Genomic DNA, 7,740 nt, shown 5'->3' with positions numbered 1-7,740 from the left:
TGGCAGCAAGCTTAATCTGTTCTATATTGTATCTCAAAGTACAAAATGTGGGGACCAATTGTTTGAAGGATATATAATCGAAATGTGACGTGAAATACATCTGAAAATATCCCATGCGGTAGATAGGTAAGGAGGCTGTCAACAGGAAATGAGTATAACATAAGTGATTTTACCTCTATACGTATTTGATATAAAGCATGGTAGTACAGTGGCTTTGCTTCTTGCTGTTTTTCAGGTTCCAGAAGTACTTTCATGTGTTCTCATTGAACCTCATGACAAATCTGTGTTGCTGTTTTTCTGAGAGATCCATCAGGGCAGGTTTGTCCTGATGGTGAATGGGAAAACCCACAGACAGGCCCTGATTCCTTTGAATGCTCTGTAAGTGAGAGATAAGAGGTGTAACGTCTTCTGGTGTGAAAAACATGGACGTCTTAGCTTCCATTAAAAGTGACTGAGTGAACGTACTTCTTAAAAGGAAAGCAAGTTACCGTTAGTCATTGAACCTCCATTTTTCAGGGATATGTGGTTCGTTATAAACCACCAATGTTGATTATTTGTGAGAGGATAAACATTTTGTGTCTTTGTAGGTTTGTACTCTTGTAGGTATTGACTTAATGCATCAAGGTAAATAAGCTTCGGTTTTCAGAGAGTTGGGCCACTTGCATTTGAACAATGAAGTTGAGCCTTTGCCATCAGTCGCATCCAGCACAGAACCGGAGAGCTGTAATCCCTAAACAGGGAAATCATTCTAGTTGGTAAAAAGCAAAGGTACGCTTGTGTTTTGAGAAGGATTCTGTCACGGGATGAATTGGGAAGAAAATTGCTGAAAGCAGGTTTACGCTGTTCTATAACATATAAAAAGGCATAAAATCTGGGTACCGTTTGTATTAAGGAGTCGTAAATGAAGTGATGTGAAGTGCGACTAGTAGAATGTCCGAAAATATTCCATGCGGTAGATCGGTAAGGAGATTGTACATAGGAAACGAACTCATCATAAGTGATTTTTTCCTGTTTACGTATTTCATATAACGCATCAAAATATAATAGCTTGGCTTCTTATTATTTTTCAGGTTCCAGAAGTGAGTTCATGTGTTTCCTCATTGACCCCCATGACAAATCTGTCCCGCTGGCTTACTCAGAGATCCATCTGGACAGATTTGTCATGATGGTGAGTGAGTAAATCCACGTAAAGACCCAGAGTCCATTTACGGCTCTGTGAGGAAGGCGTGAGAAATGTAAGTTTTTCTTCCTATGATATTTCTATGACAATCATGTGCCACATAGAACTGTTTGTATGTGTATAAGTATATGTATATCTCTCTCTCTATGTGTATATATATATATATATTTATCTACACATGTATGCATATGTATCGAAAAAGAATCAAAGCAAGACCTGAAGCACTGTATATACATTTTTGCGTATGTATGTAAGTTGTTTCTGTTCTTCCTTTTATCCTGTTATGGTGGAGAATAGTTTGTAGGTAAGAAATGTACTGATTTTTGAATTTTTGCACCACCACCCTTTTCCCTTGACCTTACTCATTTTTCACATCATTCTAATTTCTTGATGACACCTACTGAGTTCTGAATTAATTTTCAATCAAACACCCTGTAACCTGACACATCTGGTAAGTTCTTTACGTCATCAGCAATTTTCAAGCCTCCTGTAAGGGTTCATATTATGGAGAGTACTGAGCCGTGGCATCATGAGTCAGAAAGCCTTACTTACACTCTTTCTCATGCAGGCTTCCCGGTTCCTCCTGAAGCATTGACATCTAGAGAACATCTGGCATGAGAAAAAAAAAATGGCGATTTTAGCTTCCATTAAAAAGTCCTGAGTGAACTTACTTCATATAGGGAAAAACGTTAACATGAGTAATTGCCCCTTCACTTTCCAGTGGTATTTCGTTCGTTACAAATCACCGATTTTGATTTTTTGTAGGAGGATTCACTTTTTTGGTCGTCGTAGGTTAGAGTCTTGCAGGTGTTAAGAAGTCAGTGCATCAAGGTAAGAAAACCTTGGGTTTTCAGAGAGTGGAGACACTTTGCTTCCCGGAATGAAGGTGAGCCTCGGCCATCTATTGCATCCAGTTCATAACTGGAGAAGTGTAATCCCTAAACAGGGAAATCATTATAGTCGGTCAGAAGCAAAGTGGTGGTTCTCTTTTGAGAAGGATTTAGTGATGGGATGAATTAGGAAGGAAATTGCTGGCAGCGGGCTTAGCTTGTCCCCCCAAAATCTTGGTACTATTTGTTTGAAGGAGATTTAACTGAGAAGTGATGTGAATTGCAACTGATAGAACTTCTGAGAACATTCCAGGTGGTGCATTGGTAAGGGGATTGGACATAGAAAATGAATATATAAGTGAATTTTCATCTTTACATATTTCATATAATGCAAAGTAATATAGTGGCTTGGCTTGTTGCTGATTTCCAGGTTCCAGCAGCATTTTGGTGTGTGTCCTCATTGACTCTCATGACAAATCTGTCTTGCTGGCTTACTCAGAGATCCATCTGCGCAGGTTTGTCATGATGGTGAATGGGAAAATCCACATCAAGGCCTGGATTCCTCTGAGTGCGCTGTAAGGAAGAGGTACGAAATGCAACTTTTTCGTCCTATGGTGTTCCTGTTAGTCACGTGACGCATATATACGCACACCCACACATTTATCCGTGTCCGTCAATCAAGGATAAAAACATGACCAGGAACAATATGTGTATATACATCTATGCGTATGTACATGTATATATCCATTGCTTCTGCTCTTATTCTTTCTGGTTGAGTATCGTTTGGATACGAAATGTGCTGATTTTTGATTTTTTCCTTTTGCACCAGCCACGTTTACTCTTGAAGAAACTAGTTTTTGGCATTCTAGTTTTATGATTTCACCTACCGGGTTCTGAAATATAATGTTCAATCAAACATCGTGTAACCTATTACATCTGGAATGTGCTTAAAGTCTTTAGCAATTTTCAAGTCTCCTTTAAGAGTTCTTATGATTGAGAGAACGGAGGCCTGATATTGTGAATCAGAAAGACTTTGACACTTGCTAATGCAGCCATGCAAAGTTTCTTCCTGAAGCATTAACATCTAGAGAACTTCCGGTGTGACAATCATGGAGATTTGAGCTGTCATTAAAATTTCGGATGAACTTCTTACGGGAAAGAAAGTTAGCAGTCGTTATATAGACCCTTCGTTTTTCAGTGGAATTTGGTGAGTTGTACATAACTGAAGATGATTGTCCGTGACGGGATAAAGTGTTTTGATCTTTGTAGTTTAGTACTCTTGTAGTAGGTGTTAAGTCAGTGCATCAAGGTAAGGAAACCTTTCGTTTCCAGAGAGACCCGGCCGCTTTGCTTCCAGTCACGAGGGTGAGACTTGTCCATTCGTTTAATCCAGTAAAAAAGTGGAGAACTGTATTCCCTAAACAGGTTAATCATTATAGTTGGTGAGAGGAATTGGAAAGGAATTTGCTGGCAGCAAGCTTAATCTGTTCTATATTGTATCTCAAAGTACAAAATGTGGGGACCAATTGTTTGAAGGATATATAATCGAAATGTGACGTGAAATACATCTGAAAATATCCCATGCGGTAGATAGGTAAGGAGGCTGTCAACAGGAAATGAGTATAACATAAGTGATTTTACCTCTATACGTATTTGATATAAAGCATGGTAGTACAGTGGCTTTGCTTCTTGCTGTTTTTCAGGTTCCAGAAGTACTTTCATGTGTTCTCATTGAACCTCATGACAAATCTGTGTTGCTGTTTTTCTGAGAGATCCATCAGGGCAGGTTTGTCCTGATGGTGAATGGGAAAACCCACAGACAGGCCCTGATTCCTTTGAATGCTCTGTAAGTGAGAGATAAGAGGTGTAACGTCTTCTGGTGTGAAAAACATGGACGTCTTAGCTTCCATTAAAAGTGACTGAGTGAACGTACTTCTTAAAAGGAAAGCAAGTTACCGTTAGTCATTGGACCTCCATTTTTCAGGGATATGTGGTTCGTTATAAACCACCAATGTTGATTATTTGTGAGAGGATAAACATTTTGTGTCTTTGTAGGTTTGTACTCTTGTAGGTATTGACTTAATGCATCAAGGTAAATAAGCTTCGGTTTTCAGAGAGTTGGGCCACTTGCATTTGAACAATGAAGTTGAGCCTTTGCCATCAGTCGCATCCAGCACAGAACCGGAGAGCTGTAATCCCTAAACAGGGAAATCATTCTAGTTGGTAAAAAGCAAAGGTACGCTTGTGTTTTGAGAAGGATTCTGTCACGGGATGAATTGGGAAGAAAATTGCTGAAAGCAGGTTTACGCTGTTCTATAACATATAAAAAGGCATAAAATCTGGGTACCGTTTGTATTAAGGAGTCGTAAATGAAGTGATGTGAAGTGCGACTAGTAGAATGTCCGAAAATATTCCATGCGGTAGATCGGTAAGGAGATTGTACATAGGAAACGAACTCATCATAAGTGATTTTTTCCTGTTTACGTATTTCATATAACGCATCAAAATATAATAGCTTGGCTTCTTATTATTTTTCAGGTTCCAGAAGTGAGTTCATGTGTTTCCTCATTGACCCCCATGACAAATCTGTCCCGCTGGCTTACTCAGAGATCCATCTGGACAGATTTGTCATGATGGTGAGTGAGTCAATCCACGTAAAGACCCAGAGTCCATTTACGGCTCTGTGAGGAAGGCGTGAGAAATGTAAGTTTTTCTTCCTATGATATTTCTATGACAATCATGTGCCACATAGAACTGTTTGTATGTGTATAAGTATATGTATATCTCTCTCTCTATGTGTATATATATATATATATTTATCTACACATGTATGCATATGTATCGAAAAAGAATCAAAGCAAGGCCTGAAGCACTGTATATACATTTTTGCGTATGTATGTAAGTTGTTTCTGTTCTTCCTTTTATCCTGTTATGGTGGAGAATAGTTTGTAGGTAAGAAATGTACTGATTTTTGAATTTTTGCACCACCACCCTTTTCCCTTGACCTTACTCATTTTTCACATCATTCTAATTTCTTGATGACACCTACTGAGTTCTGAATTAATTTTCAATCAAACACCCTGTAACCTGACACATCTGGTAAGTTCTTTACGTCATCAGCAATTTTCAAGCCTCCTGTAAGGGTTCATATTATGGAGAGTACTGAGCCGTGGCATCATGAGTCAGAAAGCCTTACTTACACTCTTTCTCATGCAGGCTTCCCGGTTCCTCCTGAAGCATTGACATCTAGAGAACATCTGGCATGAGAAAAAAAAAAATGGCGATTTTAGCTTCCATTAAAAAGTCCTGAGTGAACTTACTTCATATAGGGAAAAACGTTAACATGAGTAATTGCCCCTTCACTTTCCAGTGGTATTTCGTTCGTTACAAATCACCGATTTTGATTTTTTGTAGGAGGATTCACTTTTTTGGTCGTCGTAGGTTAGAGTCTTGCAGGTGTTAAGAAGTCAGTGCATCAAGGTAAGAAAACCTTGGGTTTTCAGAGAGTGGAGACACTTTGCTTCCCGGAATGAAGGTGAGCCTCGGCCTTCTATTGCATCCAGTTCATAACTGGAGAAGTGTAATCCCTAAACAGGGAAATCATTATAGTCGGTCAGAAGCAAAGTGGTGGTTCTCTTTTGAGAAGGATTTAGTGATGGGATGAATTAGGAAGGAAATTGCTGGCAGCGGGCTTAGCTTGTCCCCCCAAAATCTTGGTACTATTTGTTTGAAGGAGATTTAACTGAGAAGTGATGTGAATTGCAACTGATAGAACTTCTGAGAACATTCCAGGTGGTGCATTGGTAAGGGGATTGGACATAGAAAATGAATATATAAGTGAATTTTCATCTTTACATATTTCATATAATGCAAAGTAATATAGTGGCTTGGCTTGTTGCTGATTTCCAGGTTCCAGCAGCATTTTGGTGTGTGTCCTCATTGACTCTCATGACAAATCTGTCTTGCTGGCTTACTCAGAGATCCATCTGCGCAGGTTTGTCATGATGGTGAATGGGAAAATCCACATCAAGGCCTTGATTCCTCTGAGTGCGCTGTAAGGAAGAGGTACGAAATGCAACTTTTTCGTCCTATGGTGTTCCTGTTAGTCACGTGACGCATATATACGCACACCCACACATTTATCCGTGTCCGTCAATCAAGGATAAAAACATGACCAGGAACAATATGTGTATATACATCTATGCGTATGTACATGTATATATCCATTGCTTCTGCTCTTATTCTTTCTGGTTGAGTATCGTTTGGATACGAAATGTGCTGATTTTTGATTTTTTCCTTTTGCACCAGCCACGTTTACTCTTGAAGAAACTAGTTTTTGGCATTCTAGTTTTATGATTTCACCTACCGGGTTCTGAAATATAATGTTCAATCAAACATCGTGTAACCTATTACATCTGGAATGTGCTTAAAGTCTTTAGCAATTTTCAAGTCTCCTTTAAGAGTTCTTATGATTGAGAGAACGGAGGCCTGATATTGTGAATCAGAAAGACTTTGACACTTGCTAATGCAGCCATGCAAAGTTTCTTCCTGAAGCATTAACATCTAGAGAACTTCCGGTGTGACAATCATGGAGATTTGAGCTGTCATTAAAATTTCGGATGAACTTCTTACGGGAAAGAAAGTTAGCAGTCGTTATATAGACCCTTCGTTTTTCAGTGGAATTTGGTGAGTTGTACATAACTGAAGATGATTGTCCGTGACGGGATAAAGTGTTTTGATCTTTGTAGTTTAGTACTCTTGTAGTAGGTGTTAAGTCAGTGCATCAAGGTAAGGAAACCTTTCGTTTCCAGAGAGACCCGGCCGCTTTGCTTCCAGTCACGAGGGTGAGACTTGTCCATTTGTTTAATCCAGTAAAAAAGTGGAGAACTGTATTCCCTAAACAGGTTAATCATTATAGTTGGTGAGAGGAATTGGAAAGGAATTTGCTGGCAGCAAGCTTAATCTGTTCTATATTGTATCTCAAAGTACAAAATGTGGGGACCAATTGTTTGAAGGATATATAATCGAAATGTGACGTGAAATACATCTGAAAATATCCCATGCGGTAGATAGGTAAGGAGGCTGTCAACAGGAAATGAGTATAACATAAGTGATTTTACCTCTATACGTATTTGATATAAAGCATGGTAGTACAGTGGCTTTGCTTCTTGCTGTTTTTCAGGTTCCAGAAGTACTTTCATGTGTTCTCATTGAACCTCATGACAAATCTGTGTTGCTGTTTTTCTGAGAGATCCATCAGGGCAGGTTTGTCCTGATGGTGAATGGGAAAACCCACAGACAGGCCCTGATTCCTTTGAATGCTCTGTAAGTGAGAGATAAGAGGTGTAACGTCTTCTGGTGTGAAAAACATGGACGTCTTAGCTTCCATTAAAAGTGACTGAGTGAACGTACTTCTTAAAAGGAAAGCAAGTTACCGTTAGTCATTGGACCTCCATTTTTCAGGGATATGTGGTTCGTTATAAACCACCAATGTTGATTATTTGTGAGAGGATAAACATTTTGTGTCTTTGTAGGTTTGTACTCTTGTAGGTATTGACTTAATGCATCAAGGTAAATAAGCTTCGGTTTTCAGAGAGTTGGGCCACTTGCATTTGAACAATGAAGTTGAGCCTTTGCCATCAGTCGCATCCAGCACAGAACCGGAGAGCTGTAATCCCTAAACAGGGAAATCATTCTAGTTGGTAAAAAGCAAAGGTACGCTTGTGTTTT

Source organism: Cynocephalus volans, chromosome X (assembly GCF_027409185.1).
Source record: "Cynocephalus volans isolate mCynVol1 chromosome X, mCynVol1.pri, whole genome shotgun sequence".
Classification (NCBI taxonomy): Eukaryota; Metazoa; Chordata; class Mammalia; order Dermoptera; family Cynocephalidae; genus Cynocephalus; species Cynocephalus volans.
This window is presented reverse-complemented; position numbering follows the sequence as displayed.